The sequence below is a fragment of the Chlamydotis macqueenii genome, chromosome 19, assembly GCF_036417535.1.
Source record: "Chlamydotis macqueenii isolate bChlMac1 chromosome 19, bChlMac1.mat, whole genome shotgun sequence".
Lineage (NCBI taxonomy): Eukaryota > Metazoa > Chordata > Aves > Otidiformes > Otididae > Chlamydotis > Chlamydotis macqueenii.
The window spans coordinates 8,081,349-8,093,751 of NC_141574.1; the positions used below are offsets into that span (position 1 = coordinate 8,081,349).

The 12,403-nt window shown below is 40.3% G+C and overlaps 1 protein-coding gene across 8 annotated transcripts in view; it reads right to left on the reverse strand.

The window, feature by feature from the left end:
- Positions 1–12,403, reverse strand: part of CUX1 (cut like homeobox 1) — a 275,849-nt gene that overhangs the window by 187,528 nt on the left and 75,918 nt on the right. The window lies entirely within an intron of this gene.

The window sequence follows — 12,403 nt, forward strand, 5'->3', positions numbered from 1 at the left end:
GAAGCTCCAGTCAACCAACTACCTCCCGATAATATCCTACCGACATTAATATTAGTAAAGGACAGAAGGGATTCCAGCACTGACGCTGCTTGCCTGTTGCCAAATGGAATTATTCTTTTAATCCCCTGCTCCCAAATACGATGCTTGCTACAAAAAAAAAAAAAATAGTAACAACAGTAGTAATATTAAAGCAGTGTGTGAATGGAGAGTGGGAGAGAGGAAGAACGGCAGAGACGGGGAGTTGTTCTTTCTACAGCGTGTCATCACCCAGTACTAATGGCAAACAGTCTGTATTTATGTTGACAGTTACAGACTATTTCTGCAATTTGGTATTTAAGAATTACACACCAAAAAAATGAAGTCCAACAGACTGGGACAGCTAATGTGGAGATCTGTTTGTAATTCTTGTGTGAGAAATCAAGGCAGATCTCCATGTTCTGTGAGCAAGGACTGCATTGAGAACTGCAAAATTTAACTTTGTCTGATTAAACAAGATTACTTGGGAGTTTCCCCACATCTTCGGGGAAAAGCAGCATTCTGTAAGAGATGGGAAGTCCTAAGAAGTCCACAGATTCATTATTAATGTTCACATAATTGTCCATTATTCCCCCTTAAGAATGGCTCCCCTGCTCTTAGCACTGCCAGCATGGGGTACTCAAGAACACCATTACAGGGGAAAGGAAGCACCGCTGTAATCAAAACAATGATTACTATCGCGTTCATTTAAATGCAGAGTGAGAAATGAATACAAAAATATTCACTTCAAAGTGAAAGGTAAGAAATTAACTTTTTCCCCATGGACATCCAAAACCTAACCTCAAAACCAGGAATTACTTGTAAATTTTTTCCATCCCTTTGGAGCACACATTAGTTTCTCCTCCTGTATTTAAATGAACGTGATGGTAATCATTGTTTTGATTACAACTGTGTTTCCTTCCACTGAAAATGGTGTTCTGAAGGACCCCATGCTGGCAATTGTAAGAGCAGGAGAGCTGTTCTTAAGAAGTAGTAATGGACAATTATGCAAGCGTGAATCCGTGGACTCTATAGGGCTGCTCATCTCCTTAATGCAACATTTCCCTACAACTCCTTACAGCCCCACGTACAATAAAAACCATCATGCCAACATTAAGAAAAAAACCAGCATGATTAAAATACAGTTGCCATGGTGGTTAACATAAAAACATCTTTCTCCTTCTTGTAAGGTTTATTGATGAAGATGGAACCAGGTGTGTGAAGTCAAAATTGGGGCATAACAACTAAGGTTATACACAGTTTCCATGTCTCCTGATAAACATCCAAATTCACCTCGGACGCTAATTTCAGCATATAGTCTTCAGTCATTTCTGCCAGCCCTAAGTTGCCATCTCATCTCATCCTTTTTCTGCCTCCTGGCAAATGGGCACCACCTCCTCCTCCTGCTTTCAGTCTTAAGTACCCCCTTCTATCCTGGCCTGAGGTCTGTCCCAGTGCACTGCACCTGAGCACCAGTAAGCAGGAGCTGAGCCTTCCTCACACACAGAGAGCCATCTTCAAATACCTGCCTCTCGTTGTTCAGCATAGATTTTCAGCAATACTCTGGTTTGCGGTTGATGGCCGGACTCATACTCTGGTTTTTCATCAACCCCATCTGCCTTCCAAAACAACTGTGTAGCACCAGCGGCAGAAGATAACACGTTTACCTCCATTCTCTACTACATTCCTAAACGGTCAGAAACTGGGCTATTGAGGGAAAGTAACAATTATGCTCAGGCTCCTTAATGAATGTTAAGCATGTGCATCAGCCATGGGACTGAACCAGAGTGTTAGAATCCAAGAAATTGCCATGGTACTATCACAGGGAGAAATAACAGCTATGCACTGCTTGAGAGCTGGGATTTTCTTCTCCTGGCTTTGAGATATCTGATACCGTTTATCAAATTTCCTACGAAGGTGCCTCCTAACAGCACCGTTGCTGTAAGCATCGAGCAGCAAATGATATTTCAGGAATTGTCAGCATGTCTAGTTAACCAAGTTTAATAAGACAATTTCCTTACAGTATCTATTGCTAGCATTCCCCAGAAAGTTATCAATTCTGCCCTCCCACCTCTTGTCTTCATCAATTACGATCAACGAGCTTCTCAATAAATGCATATACATGCAGGCTCCAACTAGGTCTCCAATACGTACAGTCAGTATGCATTTACGTCAGTGGATTCGGTAAATTCAATCACAGTGTCAGGAGAACCACCGCAGACTTGACTCTGCACATTTTGAAGGAGTAAAAATCAGGGCAATCAACTTCTGTCACACCTTGTTACTGCTGCTTTCAGGTCTCCCAGCACGTACTTGAGCGTAACGCTGAACGGAGAGCGCCCAGGGATTCTGCCCAAAGAGGAGGACGCCTTGTGTAAAATGCACAACGAGATGGAGAAATGGGGCCAAAAAAGGGGAAGGACTGTTTCAGACATCAAGGTTTCAATACATTTACTCCAAGATTCAGATACCTGTAGGAGACAACTTCACCAAAATCCTCCGGTCACAACCAAAAGCAGAAAACAAATACAGCAGCTTTTACAGCGGAAACCTGTTCTCAGCTGCAGATGAGGGAGATGAGTGGTACAGGAGAGGGCTGGGAGAGACGTGCACAATTCCAGACAACAGAGTAACAACAAATGTAATTGGTAGATAAGTGAGAGAAGACACAAAGCTAAGGGGAAAAGAAGTTAAGAAGAGCTTGGCAGAATCTTAAAAAACCGCAGTTCAGGACCCAGGTCCAAATCCGCCCCTGAAGAGGAGGAGCAGCATGAAAAGGGCCCAATGGCTGAAGCACAAGCTCTTCACTGACCTCAAATGAAAGAAGAAAGCCTGAGGGATGAAAAACTTGAGTGAGATTGCCAAAGAAAAGTATAAACGTACAGCATAAACATTTAGAAATAAAATCAGAAATGTTCCAACACAGAATAGGAGAAAACTAGCAAGAAATCCAATAAGCAGCAAGAAATACATTTTATAAATAAGGGACGAGTGGAATGACAGCCAAAGGGACTGTTGGCTTACCAAACAGTGGAAAAAGGACATCAAGAGCACAAGGGATGCCTTTTTACATCAGCTTTTACTAGAAGACCTGCCAGTAGATGGTTAACATGAGCAGAAAAGAGGGGAGGTTTTAAAACTTTATCTGGAACAGATTACAACGATGTCAACTAAAGGGTTTAGGTATTTTCAAACTGGCTTGGCTTCATAAAGTTTGTTGTTACGTATGCTAAAAACTGACAAATAATTTAAGACATTAGCTGTTACCTTAAAAAGGATGTAGAAAGGCCAAATCTACAGCACATTTTTGAAGTGGTAGAAAAAGGAACAGACGATAGGGAGGCTGGACACCTTATCAGCAAACAAGAAAACTCTAAAACAAATAACCACCTGCATGTAAGTGCCTAGAAGAAAACCGATAGCCAGCTGAAATTGTCCCAAAAAAAAAAAAAAAAGTCTTGTTAGAGCAACCTGATTTCCTTTTTTGACATGCTAAGGAGCTTAAAGGACTGAGCAAAAGGCAGGAAAAGCCACAATTTGAACTAAGGAAGGCTTCAACAAAGTCTGGCTTAGCACACTCTTAAGCTAGCTAAGGAAATCTAGGTTAGACAGCAAGATGGGCTGGGAGCTGGATCCACAAAGCAGCATCCAGAGAGAAGTTATCAGCAGCTGCTTATTAAACTACAGGGTGTTTGGAGAGAGGTTCCACCAGTGCCTGACCTGGATCTGGCCCTACTCAACAGGCACCAATAACCTTGTGACAGGTAGAGGATAAATTTATTTAATCTGCAAAGAATAGGAACGTGGTGTGAACAGAAACAATGACAGATGATAGGATTACCATTCAAACTGAAAAAAATTAACTGGGAAAAAACCCAACCAAAAAAACCCCCTAAATCCCAAGATTCAACAGAAATATGTTTAATGTAAAAGACTACATTTGCACAGGAACAACTGGGTACTCAGCAGTTCTGAAGAAAAAAAAACCAAACAAAAAACAAAAAACAACCACTATGGATAATACTGGATCGTAAGTTGAATATGACTCAACAGTGCCCTTCTGCTTCAAAGGAGGGAGGTATCGTACTGAGAAGAGCAATCTCATACCAATGCCAATAAGATGTGAAATAATTCTTCTGCTCTAGTCAGTGCTGGACAAAGTACTCCAGCTGAGGCTCACTGGCTGCGGGTACTGCATTTCAAAAATGATATCGCTCAATTTGAGACTATCCAAAGCACTGGAAATGATCAGAAGGGCAGGAAACATCACCTGCAGGAAAGATAAGATGTAAGGGCAGCTCAGCCCGTTCAGGAATCACGCCTCTACGAAACCAGTGTCCCTGCTAAGGCGTAAGCACAAGCCAGGCGAGGAAGCGACACGGCAGTTCTGCGATGAGGAGGAACTGGAAAAAGAAGCATGGAGCACTTCAAGGTAATTGCTGCATAAAAGGAATAAAATAATTCCTGGTTTAGGAAAGAGAAGATGATGGGGAGGGTGGTATTTCAAAACGTAAAACATTGCTACAAAGAGGCAGGTGGTAATCTGTTCTCCATGGTGTGGACAGAATGTGGAGAAACTAAAAGTACAGCATAGTTAAGGCTAAACATCCCGGCTCTTCTGTACTGGAAAAGACCCAAAAGCATTGGAAACAACTGTCTGTGACCTTCCATCAACACAAGAGAATTAAAAGGAGGTTAAACAGACATCTATCGGGTATAGCTGAGCTTGACTCGGGGCCGCTGATGGACCAAATAACACCCTGAGCTTCTGTCCAGTCCAGCTTCTCTTTAAAAAATAAACCACTAGGTAAGTCTCCTTTTAACACGTAGGGTTAATTCAAAGAGCTGATTCCCCCTCTGCTCCATACCAAAGCCACATGCTCTGTGTACACCTAACATCCCCAAGGAGATCATCCCATATTAACACCAAAACAGCAACCCAAAACTTGTAGAGAAGAGACGAACTTTTTAGGCACTCTGCTCATAAGCTTTGCAGAGAAGTCCAACAGAAGTACAAATCTAACTTTCCTCTTTCCACAGAAACTGCAATCTTTAAATACTCAGAAGTATGGAACCACGGCCTGTTTTCTCTACTTGATTACTCCTGACTCACTATATTGGTGTTTCCAATTTCCACCGCTAAAATGGAAGTTAATTCCTCGAGTGCAATATGAAGCCCATTTGTTTTCTCCCAAATGCTCCTTTTTAAACCATATCACACTGCTTGGAGGAAGGCTCCGTATCCTAAAATTCATCACCGCGATAACAGGGTTGCAGTTTCTCATGCCTTGCTCAAACGGGAACGACTTCTTTCTTTAACTGGAAGAAAAATGAATGTATTTGTTTTGAAAGCATTAACGTTTTCAATCTGGCAGGAAAAACTCCCTGAACCTATTTGCTCTCAGCTAAGCAACAGATAATTTGAGCCTGAACCTGGGAAGATGCAGGGGAAGAATATGCACTCTTGGCAGGAAGCAAGATCATTAAGGAGTGGGAAGCTTCATGCTTCTTGGATACCTTGTACCTTTTACATTTAATAAACATGAAGTAAAGTCGAAACTATTGCTTCAGTCATATAAGAAGAAAATCAAGACTAATAGCATAATTTTTAGACAGGCGCACTTCTAGAATATTCCATTCAGGGTTAGAAGAAAGTTTCTTTAAAAAAAAAAATAATAATATATATATATATAAGGTCTATTTTAAAGGTGGAGTTGGTGGGGTTTTTTTTAATATTGGGGGGTGGGGGAAGAAATCTTATACAGAACAGAAAACATGGTTTTCCGCTCCAACACGGGTAATACATTTCCTCCTAGAGTTTGTGGGCATCCTAGCAGCAAGAATCTCATTTTCCTTTGCTTCTAATCTAGACCTTTCCAGTAAGCGTTCATATCTCCTGGGACCAGCATTAGGAACAACAATATTTGCACAAAGGTCTCCTTTGGTCACTTTTGTTTTCATTAGCACAATCTGATCTTAAGCTGGATGGTCACATTTACCTTGTGTCACGCTTTGGGTGCCAAGCTATGAACTCCGACTGTAGGTGACTGTCATCAGGTGGATGGAAGATTGAATAATTCCAGAGACAACTGAAGCGAAGCTTTTAGAGAAACAACATGTTTAGCACTAAAACGCATTTCAACATTATTTTATTGCACAATTGAAAAGGCTTTGAAAAGCTAAACAAGAAGCTGACTCATGCACCTGTATAATAAGAAGCAGAATCTCTTGTTTGATTTCTACATTTTGAGCCAAAGCATACGCAGCCGTAAAAACAATGCAATTCCTTGCAACAGCCTCATAATGAATCTGGGACTGTGTTTCGTTCTTACTTTGAAAAGCTGCTTTCACAACAAAGTATTTAGGATTCTGGCACGGAACTCGCTCCAAACTATAAAATTCTGAGCGTGACTTAACATGAAAATCTGAGGACATCGGACCTTTTGGAGGCTTCCTACACGAAGCTATAATTTCCTGCTAGCTTCTTACTTGTAGGAAAAAGAAACAGAGGCTGTGATATTTATTACTGCTCTAGTTAAGCTGTCCATTGTGTAGCATCTCTTCTCAAAAAGAGGAATGGCCACATTACTGGTGTGTATATTAATTGCCTCCACTTCCCCTTCCTCTCTCCCCTGCTGCTGGTTATTGTCATTACTGACTGAGATAATACATGATGGCATTTTCAGGAACACAAAAGTATTTATAAAATCTGCCCTAATTACAGTGTCCCAGAACTACCTGCTTTCCCTCCTTTCTCCCAAGACCTCCTGCTAATTGGGTTTTCTGCATTTCCAGGACCCTATGTAGCACCTTGGTGGTACTGCTGACGCTGCTGTGGGGAAAACTAATTTACCAGCTTTTGCCTTTTAAGAAAAAATAAAAAAGATATCCACGATGCTTTTAAATGCCAAAATATAAAAAACTGCTTTGTCATCCTAAAATTAGCACAAGATACACAGTTTGTTGTTATTAAGCAGGAAAGAATACATACCTACAAACTAACCAGTAGGTTAAAAGACATGAATTTGAAGGTTTTACTAGCATACTAGCTTTGATCCTCAAGAACAAAAAACTGTTTTACAGAAAATTAATGTATGCATTTTCCATCTATGTAGAGAAACACTTTACTTGCCAGGATAACACAACATGTTTAACTGCATACTGCAACGTGAACAGTTTGGGACCATGTAAAAGGCAACGTGCAAAAACTCTTTTGAGCAACGAGTGAGTTACCAAGGAGAGACAGTGACTCATCCACTTGGAAGATTCAAAGCAAGACTCTAGAAGGCAAAAACTCAAAAAACAACCCCACAACAAACTACATCTAATGCAGCATCTCTTCTACAGCTTTAGATGTAATCCAGCCCCAGCATCATCTACTCACAGACAGCACTGAAAACTTGCCTGACTACAAGAGATCAGGACGTCTATTGTAGATCTTTCACATAAAACAAACTCTACTAAATCAGTAACTACTGCTGACATAAGGAGTCTATCCCCTAAATCAGAAAAAAATGCTTCCTTTGAATCGCACACATTCTGTGGGGCTCCTTGAAAGCAATTAAACCTACCCTAATTTAGGAACGACACACGATGGGATTGTAAAATGATGTTTCGTTTGGTGCTTCAAAAGTAGAATATAGACATCATTTCTAAAAGGAGAGAAACTATTAATGAAATGAGTTGCGAGTGCTTTTTAAACTTTCATTCTGTCACTTATCAGTTACAAGAATAAGTTAAATCAGAAGCACGGTTACTGCTTCAGGGAAACCCCTACTCAGAAAGGAAGTTATTTCAGTGTATGGGGTGCAGAGAAAAACCTCACGTGACGACGACAACCCCAGGCAACACCCACAACCCCCTCTGTCCCAGTCCAGCTTCGTATGAAGACTACTATTACCACTCTAATTTCAAAATGAAAAGTAATATATTAATCTTCTCATATGCATGTGGCAGAACCTGGGAGACACTGAGGAATCACCGATGAACAGAAGTGCTCTATAAATATCAAATATGTAGCTGACATCTCCCTGACCCGATCATGGCAAGGTACCGAGCAAAAAGTCTGTTCTTCAGCTGCATCTAAGCAGTTCTCCATCATCCTTTCTGGTACAGAAAGAATAAGTTTTCATCATCACTGAAAATCATCAGAAATCTGCTTGATGACCCTTAGATTTTGATTACAGCAGCCCTTTTGTAATTATAGATGCATTTATATCGGAGTATTTAAAACGCTGATGAACAGCAGTTAACAATGAAACCACTATGGTTGTCTATGCAGGTAACCAGACTTAACCTTTTTTTACTACTTTTTTTTTTTTTTTTAAACTTTCAGAGGTTTTTGGGTTGTTGTGTTTTGGGGGTGGTTTTTTTTGTTGTGTTTTTTTTTGTTTTGTTTTGTTTTGTTTTTAACCCTATCACTAGATATAGTTTCTTCTCTAAGCTACATAATGTCACAAAATTTCCTGAATGGCATATTTCAACATCTGATAACAGAAAAGTACTTTATAAAACAGAACTAAAAAAGATACCAGAGAAAGAATTAATCTCATTAAAAGATCTTAGAAATGAGGCCCCTTGCAGACGGAAGCGAAGGAAGTGATGTTTGAACACAGGTTTCTTCAATAGTAACAAATAATATACAACTAATTAAGATTTTGGTGTTTATTGCTGCATGTCAGTATGCTAAGTGCTGCCAGGATCACCAAAAGGCCGTTTTCCACAAATGAAACATGTTTTTAAGTGAGTCTCGCTGTCACTGCTAAAAAAAAAAACAAAAAACCAAACCAACAAACAAAAAAAACCCTAGTTGGCACAAGGACAGATTACATAGAATTAGGAAAACTCCTACAAATTTTCACTGACAAAGAAACATGATTTTAATAAAAAGGGGATTTGCTTGATAAATTGTCCTTTTATCAGCAGTAAAAGCACTATAATTTTAAGATGTTGCTCAATCATTTTAAGATTTTAGAAAACTGTTTGAAAGCACTCCCTAATAAAAATATAACCGATAATAGAAGGATGCTGTAGCAACTAAAAGGATATTAAAATTGTGCTTCTTTTGTTAGTTCTGCGTTACGGAACAATGGCAGGATTAGCAGGAAACTATTACGAAATTAATCTGATTAATGCCTTATAAATAATGAAGCTATACTTAAAAGGGTCCACAAGCTCCACCATGTCAGAACATGGATCTAATACATGATGCAAGACTAAAAAGGAGGGTATTTTCCCTACTAATTAAGTAGCAAAAAATGAATCCTCCCAAAAATCAAGTAAGAACAAACAGAGAAGGAAAAAAGTAGTACAACTTGTAAAAACACAATAAAATTAACTGCAGTGAACTCCACCCTCTTTATAATCAGTTTCAGAGGAAAGAGCAACACTTTATTCCTGCCATGTTGCACATTACACCAACTCCTCCACAAACAAATACCTCTTCCGTACAATTTTCTGTTAGCTGGATGTGAAACCCTTCTCAACAGAGCACCAGCCGGTGGCCCGGCGGGGAGAAGGGCAGTCCCTCCGAAGGGACCACCCCAGCCTTCATCCAGCTCTGGTCTTGCTAAAATACGTCTACAACCAGTGATCACAGCAATCTTTCCAACTCCAGATTAAAGGAGCTGGGATAAAGTTGACAGACCAGCACCCAGTCTTAATGCTGGTCCCAGTACTGACCGAGTCTTGGTGGTGTTTTTCTGGCAATTTGGCTTTGTCTGTGAAAAATCTACTTTCAGTCTGAAAAAAAAAAACACCACCCTTTCCTTTTCTAAAGAGTAAAGTAAGATTTGTTGTGGACAGTAAAATATGTGCTGCCTGCTCACAGGGAAAGCTGCATTACTTACTACCAAAAATATCTTTTGCAATGCAAACGTTTTTCAGGATCCTGAAAAATAAGACTGATTTTAATGACAGTCATAATAAATCACAACTGCCCAAGCCCACTTTCTGAATAAACCACAATCAAGGAAGAAAAAACAACTTAACAGTTCCCCCCATCAAACCGCTTTGTGAGCAGAAGCTGGATTACTAACGCCACCGCAATACCCTCTGCAGCCCCTCTCCCTTCCCACCCACCACCCAGCCACCAGTAACGACCATCCGGAAACGGCCACGCAGGGCCCGGGCCTCACGGAGACCTGGCTACCACGCTCTTCACTTCCGAAACAAGAAGATTAAATCAAGCTGTTCTTACATACAGACACTGCACACCTACAAAGCAGTGGATCTGTGCACCGGGGTTGATATTGACCGCGTATTTCTAAATTCTGCTGGCTCACAACTGATCGGCGTTCTGTGAACACCCCTGGGCTGTCTCTTGCTGGCAGTTTTTACCCTCCCGTTACTTTTCCAGAGCAATTCAGCCTGGGTAACTGGTCCTCAGCTGGTGGTTCTGGCTGCAGAGAAACACATCACGTCTGACCTACGAACACCGCTTGGTTTTAACAGTTCGAGGAGAAACTGCTTCACACCTTGCGATCATCCAGCCTCCACACAACGTCCTTCAGATCCAACTGTGGCTTTGATTGCTTAAAACATCCAGTTAAAGAGAGGAGGGAAAACAGCCCTGATCTGAATTGTCACCAAGCTACGGCCATGACCTCAGGCTCATTTTTTAACTTGCATGTAAAATAATTTTCTTCCAACTGGACACAACCACAACGGAGTACAAAAGGATTTGGAGGGATGGCAGTGTGAAGTACCAAGTATAATCAGTGCGCAAAAAATGATTCAAGAGATACTAAAGCTGAATAAAATTATTCCTGCCTCCACTCACAGGTTATTTATCTACAGCACTCATTAGTATTTGAGATACTATCTTCTTCTATTTTAAAAAAATCTCTATTTTAAGTGTACTTTCTATTGTTTCTACAGTACACTGCATTTCTACTGAAAACATTCCTTTCGAATAAAAGCCATCCATTCTCAAACATCATTAAAACGAGGTCAAAAAGAAAACAGTAGAAAGAACCAGCACTTTAAAAGTTATTTCGCATTTTCAATCACGACCCTTTCAGCAGGCAGTCAGTATGAAACACCGCTACTCTGTTTTACGAAGTGTGTGACATTCTTTGCTGTTCTCAGGACATCGCACAGCGGGGGCGCAGCGATACTCCGCGGCAGGAGTTCAATCACCGGTGTCCGAAGCTTTCAAACCAAATAAGCAAATGGCTTCCCTAACGGCAGCTGCCTGGGCAAAGTTGCCGTTGGGAAAAATCATCTTCTCAACAGGTCATCTCAGGACCTCCGAGATTCATAAAGCTCAAAAGACTAAGATACATATATAAAAATGCATACAGATTCTGGAAGTTTGATACTATTCTTCATATTCCTTGCCTTAAAATGCCAGTTATCAGTGAAAAGATGAATCTGGTCAATGAGGACAAAATTATGAAGATGCTGGTAAATGGTGTTGGCTGCACAAGAGAATGTTGGACGGAATACAGTTACTGCATTAAAAAGGACAGAAGAATGAGGAAATACTACTGCAGAATAAACCTTCCTGGTCACCTCCACAACACTCTTAATGATGTACTCCAAAAACCACGCTGCTAACAAGGAAAATGCCAGTAAATGTGCCAGTGGCCATGGCCAGTTTGGGCTGACCAAGTTAGCTTTACTGAAGCTAATCAACTGCAATCTTTTTTAAAAAATGGATCTTTAACAGCACCGTTCTGAATTTGCTTGAAAGGAACTGTGCTTTACAACAAGAAGGTACTCAGAGTTCAGCAAGACAAAAATGTGAACTGCAGAATGCCACAGACCAGAAAAACATCCTGGTTGCCACATTACTGCCCGTTTGGGCACGGGTCACATGCAAATATGAGGAGGTGTGCAGGAGGAGTGTGGTTTTTGTTGGATTCATAGACATAAATATATATATACACACGCACACACAAACATACCACATACACACACAGAGAACACTATTTCTTTATAAGGTATTGCTATTGTACCAATCAGGAAAAGTAAAAACAATTCTGAAAAGTTTTACAGGGTGAAAATTTTGCATTTCATGCCTCATGGCTAACGACAGAGTGAAAAACATTGTAGTTACAGTAGTTATAGTACTTTCATTAATGGCATTTAATGGAATTTATAATCAAAATACAAAATTTTTTTTTGCCGTTGGAATTAAACCCAATTATTACTCCTAAGCATGTTACCTAGGAATTCAAAGTAAGCTACAGCCATAAAAAACCATCAGTGCCTGTGTTTCAATGAACTACCAACATAACCAATCTTCTTGTCAAAACCACCATCTACTAAGGAACACGAAGCCGCTGAATTAAACTACTTCCCACCCAATGATCTAGCCCTTAAGCTAGTGTTTAGAGATACAGGGAACATATTAATTCAGTTCTCCATATCAGATTATTAATAG